The sequence below is a fragment of the Triticum urartu genome, chromosome 7 (assembly GCF_003073215.2).
Source record: "Triticum urartu cultivar G1812 chromosome 7, Tu2.1, whole genome shotgun sequence".
In the NCBI taxonomy this organism is placed as follows: domain Eukaryota; kingdom Viridiplantae; phylum Streptophyta; class Magnoliopsida; order Poales; family Poaceae; genus Triticum; species Triticum urartu.
Genome location: NC_053028.1, coordinates 38,877,495 through 38,887,326, shown reverse-complemented (window position 1 = coordinate 38,887,326; position 9,832 = coordinate 38,877,495).

The window sequence follows — 9,832 nt, the reverse complement described above, 5'->3', positions numbered from 1 at the left end:
ATACAATAAGGAGTGTGCAATTGGCATGATAATGCACAAGTAATTGAAGTACTAATTTCGTTCATTCCAAATATTTAGTGATACAAAACATTGCCCTAGATAGAATGGTGTGCACTTTATCGCATTCTATTGAAAATTTATTCGTCTAGGATCATTTTTCTATGTGGTCCTATAATCGAAATATGGCTAAGTAGATATACAAACTAAAATAATTAACATAGAAGTATAATACTTATTTACATACGTATAACTTCCGGGCTCATGGTGATGTGCACATGTTTAGTGTATCAATAACCAATGTAGCAGAGAATATATGGACATTTTTTAGTTCATTGGTGTATTGGACACTGACTACAATAATTTTGAGGAATAATGCTGAGGTAATTTCAACAATGCATGAAGGGAGGTCTTATGTTCATTCAACAAATTCCATATGTTCGTGTGTCTTATCTTATGAAATATACTTGACATGGTGGGTTATACATGGTCACTTCAAGAAAATATTTATGAAAAAAAATTCAAAACTTGTTGCCCATGCGTAGAGCAGGCCACTTTCTAGTTAGTAAATAAGAGAAGAAAAGTGAAAATTGCCCTTTTATTTTTTTAAATGGGGATTGTACTGAAGCTGGCCCCTTCAAAATTTCCATTGGAGTAATTATGTCAACATTTAATTGAATTAGATATTTGTTCCCACATTAAATTTCATTTAAATTTGGTCAGAATCTCGTCGAAAAAGACGCTAAAACTATTGTAGTACCAACCATACAAAGTTTAGAAAAAAAAACAAATTCCGAACGGTAGTCGAGCCAGCAATCCCGGTAGTAACCCAGATTATGACAGTGAAATTTTGAGATAGATCAATACACGTAGAAAATACAGTGCACAAGTCATGTCAATGGAAATATGCATTACCCGCTAGTATCCGTGTACTTTGTTGGCACTATTTGTTTCAATAACATCCCCACATGTTAGGCACCTGATTTCGAATACTAAGCTAGTTTAAGGCTACGTACCATCAGATTGTCAATTCCACAATTTTATTTCACATACAGAGCCTGCTCACCTACCATGCGACAGACCTGGAATACCATATGATGGAAGACGCCCATATATGCCTTCCTCCTCCTGTGCCGGTAACCATGTGATCCATTACCATGTGTATTGTCTTTGTATGCCTTGCTTGGAAAATACTTATGGAATGGTAGGTACTGGGAATAATTTCGACAACATCAAGCCAAGTTCAAGCTATGAGAATCAATTGGATGGTTTCATCAAGCACGCGAGCTTGGCCACAGGATCCATGAATCCTTTTGTTGTGGCACCTCAAATAGCCTCATGGGTGCCTTTTTCATATAGGGGGAGTAGTAGCTGGCCATTTATCTTCTTGCTGTCAAGTTGCAGGAAAAGACGTGAAGGCATGGTTGGCGCAGGCCCAACCTGTCACACGCATTCTAGTGAGATGTGTCTTGCAAAGCTAGCTACGTGGTCTTCTGGAACGAAGTGATATCCCTGCCTCACAGACACAGAGAAGCCGCATAGGCTAAAAGAGGAAGCGGGCCTAGCCCAATACTAGTCCTCGGCCACGGAAGAGATCGTTGCAGTGACTCTGGTGTGGAGGAGCAGGGCGGCATCACGCACATCACATTCACTACTCTGCGCAACAACAGACTAGAACTGCATGCTTGCACGGTTGTTAAGTGAGCTTGCTTGCAAGCACTCACCAGTTTAATATGCTGTTGAAAAAATTTGAAGAGAGAAGAGTATGTGGTGTGTCGCCCAATGTTCGTTTAGACTTCTAACCATGCATGCTTCTAACACATAATTTTAATCGATCGTCATGTCAAAACTCACCTGCGAATGTCCAGTTTCATCTTAGAACGTGCAAACAGTTTCTGAAATGTTTATGGTTTTTTTTTCAATGGCACAAAGATTTTCATATGTTGTGATTTTTTTTAAAAATCATGCGAACAATTTTTTTACATTTCGTGAATATATTTTGAAGCACATGAGTAATTTTTCAGTGTGTTTTTTAATCTACTTTCAGTTAGTCCACGCTGTTTATTCTGGTGCCTCGTGTCACTATCTTCATCATAGAACTATATGTAAAATCTTTGACTACAGAGTTGCCTAAACTATATTGTAGCTTTATCAACATTGATAGGAGTTTGTTACCTCTTTGTTTTTTATCAACACTAATATTGTAGTTTTACTATCTCTCTGGATCTGGCGAGCTGCACTCGCACAAGTTATTCGAGGAAATGAGGTAGAGAGAAGATGGTTTCAAAGAGGGTTGACACTGACATGCAGGCCCCACGTGTAAGTTAAAGGTCAAACAAGTGGTCAAAAAATAGTTCGCTTATGTGTGGGTTCCAGCTTTCATAATCCTGATCAACAGGGGGTACCACTTTCCTATCTAAGGAATAAAAAGGACCAATATGCGACTTTTTTTATTTGTATTCAAGATAATGCACTATATTTTTTGCATGGTACTACGTGTCTCACTTATTACACAAGGATCGTAGTACGAGCCACATATATATCTATCTGAAAAAACTGAACAAATAGCAGAATGCTAGCCTTTGCCCAAAGAAACAACGACCAATAAGTAAAATTACAAATAAGACCGAACAAACCTCTGTGCTTGACACCAACACATGTCACCAGCCTCTGACACCACCACAGTAGCCATCAATGAAAAAAATGACGGATCACCTCCACACCCGAGCTTGACGCGACTCCACCGCTGATATGCAGCTTTGCAGACCTCTAAGGTGGCTCGCCAAAGGCGAAACGATTATCGTTGAATGAATCAGACTTGGGCAACACCAAGGACATGCCATTGAACTTTAGATCTGGCACCCCCATATGACCAAGACGACGGAGAAGGAAACCATACGTGCCATCCACGTGGCACGAACCCACCACACGATCCATCATCTTCCAGATGAAACCGATGCAGACCACAATCTGCATCTGCTCATGAACAATCTCCCATGTTTGGCACTGATGCTGGAGCAAACGCGGTCGCAACGGCGGAGCCCGAGAACATAGGTCCACCAAGAGTGTGCCGCCGCTGAAGAAATCGGCTTAGGATCAATCGGCTTGGGATCTGAAGAAATCTTATTCGGCGCCATCGAAGCCAAGACGATGAACAACCTGGAAAACTAACCTACTTTGGCCTGAAACTATCCTCACGCGTGGATCTAGTAACACCCCCCCCCCCCCCCCCCCCCCCCCCCCCCCCCCCCCCCCCCCCCCCCCGCCCCTCCTCACCAGAGAGGCGCCGGAGGACGCCGGCTGAGAAACTGCATTGCAGTGCTGGCGAGATCGCCTCTTCCTTCGGTATGAAGAAAGAACAATTAGATTTCCTCAAGAAAATGCACTAATCAACTAGTGCTGCAATGAAAAATCATGGCGAGCACGTGTATGTTTGTATCCACAGTAATGAATGCAATGAAATAACCGAATATCTGTTTCTGAGCGCGAGCCCAGCTGATCCCGACATCTCATCCGCTTGTTTGCATTTAGATCTGTGCCTTCTAGTGTATTTCACGAAGTATTTCCATTTTCATGCTTATGCCAGCCGCTCGCATTGATTGCGACGGAGCTTCGCGTTCTCATGTCGGAACAGATACGTGGAGGACGGATCGTCACGGATGCTGGGCCTTGCTGGTCCGTGTGTTCTGCTGGTCTGACCAACGTCGTCAGGTATAGGGACGCCATAAATGCAGGCAGTTGCTTCCCAGCTGCCACGGCCATTCGCACTCTGGAAAATTCCCCATTTGGTTCCGCTCTCTGGTGCAAACCCTAGACTGCCTGAGCCACCATGTCTGCCTCATCGTCCTCCTCTCTCCCTGTGCCAGCCAATTTCCCTCTTGATCTCATCAGGTGTCCCTTCTGCGGCGCGGATCTGGAAACCAATGTAGCAAGAACCGGGAGCAGGGCGGGGTAGCGGTTCTACAAGTGTGTCCGCTACGATGTAAGTTGCTCTGTTTTGTACCATTTTTCGATTAGTTGGATTTGCTTTCTTGGATCAGATTTGACAGATGAATCTCGTATTTTTCCTCCTCATTTTTTCCCAGGCTCGCGAGTGTAGGTTCTTTGAATTCCAGACGGCCTACGTCAGAAGGATGACTCCGTACCAGATCGCCCGTGCTCAGCAGCAAGCGGGGGTGCTCCAGGTCCAGATGCAGGCAAACCCTACCGGCATCGTCGCTCCACCTGCGAACCAGGCTCAGGTCCAAGCGAACCATGGTCAGAATCACCTTCCGGCGGCGCCGGAGGCCGTTCTGGTGAACCAGATCTTCAGGCCCGTCGCAGTTGCTGCTTCTGGTTCTCAGGCGCTGGGGGCAGCAGCTTTCATCCTTGCCGCTAGCAACATCATGCTCACTCTGCTGGTTCTGTTGTTCGTTGTGGCCATCTATTTTGGCGGCGGCAACTAGTTCGTTCTTAGTACAAGTGTGAGTGTGTGTGATGCTCGACTGCGGATTTGGTCGGTCCTAGTTTGCCTTAGGCAATATGATTAGGCAATTAATGGTGTTCAAGGGTGGCTCCCTTTACCTCTAAGCCTGTTTACCAGAAAATGTAATTCGTGCTCTAATGTAACGCACTATCTGGAACTAATGAAGCTTGGCTGTGTTAGTTAATCAGTTATCAATTCCATTTAGTATAGACTGCATTTTTTATTTTGGTTGTTTGTTCTATATTTTTTAACGTACTCAACTCCATTATCCAGCCCAACAGTTGGACATCACTCATCGTCTCCACCGTTTCGTACCTCCTCTCCATGAGGAACATGCGTCTCGATCGTTCTGAAGTCACCGAGCTGCACAGCATACTGTGGAGGTTGCGCACGCTGTATTCATTGCGTACCTGCATCCATCTACCCTATCTACCCACCCACATCGCCTTTCCTTACACACCACTCGTTTCATCCCCTTCGCCCACCCAACTCTGGTCGACCTCATTGCCTCTAGACTTCCTTGTTTGTCGTCCCAACTTGGCGGAAAGGATCTCGCCTACAGTTGTTTTATGCGTCGAGATCTTCAGCTCTTAGCGAATGGTATGTTTACATACTAGCCGCCCAATCTACATTGGTTACGAACTCGTCTGTGTCCTCGGAAGACTATAGCCTGATTCTAATACATCTCCGTGAACTAATTGTTGACAGGATGAACAATATTCGAATTCTGGTAGCTGCAGGGCGGACGTAGATGTATCTGAAAGTGCGAACGCACCGGCCGATCAGCAAGGTCTGCACGCTGCCCTGGATGATTCTTCTTCCTGTTGGAAATATGCCCTAGAGGCAATAATAAATTAGTTATTATTATATTTCCTTGTTTATGATAATCGTTTATTATCCATGCTATAATTGTATTGATAGGAAACTCAGATACATGTGTGGATACATAGACAACACCATGTCCCTAGTAAGCCTCTAGTTGACTAGCTCGTTGATCAATAGATGGTTACGGTTTCCTAACCATGGACATTGGATGTCGTTGATAACGGGATCACATCATTAGGAGAATGATGTGATGGACAAGACCTAATCCTAAGCCTAGCACAAAGATCGTATAGTTCGTATGCTAAAGCTTTTCTAATGTCAAGTATCATTTCCTTAGACCATGAGATTGTGCAACTCCCGGATACCGTAGGAGTGCTTTGGGTGTATCAAATGTCACAACGTAACTGGGTGGCTATAAAGGTGCATTACAGGTATCTCCGAAAGTGTCTGTTGGGTTGGCACGAATCGAGACTGGGATTTGTCACTCCGTGTAAGCGGAGAGGTATCTCTGGGCCCACTCGGTAGGACATCATCATATGCGCAATGTGACCAAAGAGTTGATCACGTGATGATGTGTTACGGAACGAGTAAAGAGACTTGCCGGTAACGAGATTGAACTAGGTATTGGATACCGACGATCGAATCTCGGGTAAGTAACATACCGATAGACAAAGGGAATTGTATACGGGATTGATTAAGTCCTTGACATCGTGGTTCATCCGATGAGATCATCGTGGAACATGTGGGAGCCATCATGGGTATCCAGATCCCGCTGTTGGTTATTGACCGGAGAACGTCTCGGTCATGTCTGCATGTCTCCCGAACCCGTAGGGTCTACACACTTAAGGTTCGGTGACGCTAGGGTTGTAGAGATATTAGTATGCAGTAACCCGAATGTTGTTCGGAGTCCCGGATGAGATCCCGGACGTCACGAGGAGTTCCGGAATGGTCCGGAGGTAAAGAATTATATATAGGAAGTGCTATTTCGGCCATCGGGACAAGTTTCGGGGTCACCGGTATTGTACCGGGACCACCGGAAGGGTCCCGGGGGTCCACCGGGTGGGGCCACCTGCCCCGGGGGGCCACATGGGCTGTAGGGGGTGTGCCTTGGCCTATATGGGCCAAGGGCACCAGCCCCAAGAGGCCCATGCGCCAAGAGATGGGAAAAATGGGAGAGTCCTAAAGGGGGAAGGCACCTCCGAGGTGCCTTGGGGAGGATGGACTCCTCCCCACCCCTGGCCGCACCCTTCCTTGGAGGAAGGGGCAAGGGCTGCGCCTCCCCCTCTCCCTTGGCCCTATATATAGTGGGGAAAAAGGAGGAGCAAACCAATCTAAGGCCTGGCGCCTCCCTCTCCCTCCCGTGACACATCTACCTCCTCCCGCAGCGCTTAACGAAGCCCTGTTGGAATCCCGCTACTTCCACCACGCCGTCGTGCTGCTGGATCTCCATCAACCTCTCCCTCCTCCTTGCTGGATCAAGGCATGGGAGATGTCTCCGTTCCGTACGTGTGTTGAACGCGGAGGTGCCGTCCGTTCGGCGCTAAGATCATCGGTGATTTGAATCACGACGAGTACGACTCCATCAACCCCGTTCTCTTGAACGCTTCCGCTCAGCGATCTACAAAGGTATGTAGATGCACTCTCCTTCCCCTCGTTGCTAGTCTCTCCATAGATAGATCTTGGTGACACGTAGGAAAATTTTGAATTTCTGCTACGTTCCCCAACACTTCCAGCGCCAGGAGTGGAGACCCCCCCGCCCCAACTTCACGCATCTCTCTGAAGCACGCTATCAGTGTCATCAAGACTTTCAGCGACTACAAGAAATGGCTTGTGGAAGAGATTGGTTTCGGAGGTATGCTCAAGCTCCCCGACATTCAGAAGTTAAATCTCAGATGCAGTGCCTGGATTATGAGCAGGGTTAGTGTTAGCCGTAGAGAGTTCAGGCTGTCAGAAAGTAAAGTGCTCAAGTTCTATGCTGAGGATGTCTTTAAGGTCTTTAGCATCCCTTGCGGGAACCGCAGCGTGAAAGGGAGAGATGCAAATATCAATCCAGAAGCAATCCACTTCATCAAGTCAACCCTTGAAATGAATAAGACAGGAGTGCATAGCTTGCGCGCGGCAGAACAATTCCTGATGCGTGATATCAATGAGAATTCTAGCAAGCTCGAGAAAGATTGTTTTCAAATTTCGTTTGTCATATTTGTCATGGGTCATGTACTCGCTCCGACCACGAAGCACAACTACTCGACCATTGATTTCTGGGGGGCAATTGCCAACACTAAAATGATACAGCAGTTCAACTGGTGTGAGTATGTCCTCCAGTATTTGCTCGACGCAGTACGAAAACTCAAGAGAGATATGCTGATAAACAATCATTCAACCAACCTCACCAGATGTCATTTCTTCTTTCAGGTAGACGTAGTGTAACATTTGTAGTCATGTTTTCCACACATTTGTTTTTGCCTACATAGGAAAATAAATAAAATGACTTGTTTTTGCAGGTTTTTCTGCTTGATAATCTTGATCTTGGTATATTGATTAAGCCACACAATGTACTACCAAGGATCATTGACTTCAACCCGGATACAATAAACAAAATGCTCATCATGGCTCTTGACCCAGTGAAAGGAGCTATGTCATATTCCCATGCAAACGTAAGATGTTTCGTGGAAACTTGCTCCCCATGTGATTGCTGTTTTTTGAATATCTATTTGTACTGGTCATATGCATGTCTTTTATTTATTTTTATTATCATTTTCCATAATCCATTATTGTATACGCTGTCCAGCTCTGAGACCCGGCGAATGTTTGTTATGTGCGACACAAGGTTCAGTACACAATTCCTTCGTCTTCCACCACCAAGCAATTGCCAAGGGCTGGGACAACTCCACGCTCTGCGAAAACTCCCACAACAGAATCTCCTTGTCCTGGTACTGGTTGCCGTCAGGACAACTTTGCCACTCCAAACACAATGCCACGTGTAGTAGGGCCTCTAGACCTTGCCAACTTCTTGCGGCAGCAGTACCCACATCTCGTATGTTTTTTGTTAAACTGTCTGGCATTCAGAGTACTCTGTTTTTCGTATGCTTGCCTGTTTTTCAAGTACTCATCCTTTTTATTGCAGGTGACTGATGAGATAACCATGATCATGAAACAGCAGAATGCTAGCTCAATTAGGCGTTTGACAGAAGCATCCAACGCCATCCAAGTGGTTCTATCGCAGGCAAAAAATGCATCGCAGTCAGACATGCTCAACTATTCAGAGAGAATTCTGAAATCAATTTCAGACCGTTGCCTTTGCTGCCGTACGCGACGGTCCGCAGAGTGTCATGCATCAGGTTTTATGCATGCTCTATATACGCATGCGGTGTGCATGCTCATTCTTTTTTTTCTTTCCAATCTCTGATGACTAATATTTGGCCTTTCTGTTCTTTCCGTTTTTATTTAGGTGTCGCTACTGCCAAGAATGTACGTTTCAGCACTCCTGTTGCACAAAGAATCCAGGGGCACAGGCTTGATTTGTCTGATGGATAAGGTTCAGGCCACCCCCTCCCTACTGTATAACTGCCCCCGTCCATATGTGTTGTTTTTATAGTTGGTTTCATGACAAGCGCCACATACCTGACATGCTATTAATATTGTACACAGCTATGTCACCGCTTATCCAGGGTGGATCATCAAGGAAACGAAACGCAAGCAATGAGGACTCCGCATCCGCAAGCAAAAAATCGATTTCAGAATCATCCATTGTGATTAACTACTTCAAAGACACCGTTCGCAAAGTTGCACAAATGTATGCTGATCTCCCAGCGAACACAAACGTTACCGTGTTTGGCTAAACCCAGGGGAAACTTCCAAAGAGGAAGTACATTTTTCAGCATGGTTTTGCAACAAATCCATGGGAGCGTGGAGTTTTACCACTACCACCGCACGCTGAAACCACAGATATGATAGTTGCACACTTCTCCAACTTAACTAATAGCGATCTTCAGAGGTTCGTGATGTCATCCCTGCAGGTTTTAGCACATTTTCAATTTATCTGAATGTTTTGTTCCCCATAGTCTTTTTTCTGACAACAATTTAAATCAATGTTAGTACGATGGTTTTTGCAGGCATTATGTTATCCACCACTCCCCCAGACTTGTCCGCGTTACAGGGTTCGCTATGTTTCATCAGCTCATTGGCAGTCGAAGTCTTGATCACGAACTTGCTTCCATTATATGTAGAAGGTACACTCAGTCAGATATGGAAGCCAATAGGGAATGTACGTACCTCAACTGGAGGCACAACATGGAACCGGAGTTTGCGGTAATGCCCCTTCATACACACTCGCTTCGAAAGCTCTGAAGTTATTTACTGTTTATACTTGCCAATGAAGTTATACCCTTATGAGAGTTTTGAACTGTCATTTGATTTGGTTTTATAGACAATTGTACTGTCTGACCACGACTATGTGAACAACATTTCGATTCAGAAGCAACTAGTCGGCAAGGACATGCCTTACGATATAACCTCATCTCAGATGGTATTAACATAACTTTTTAC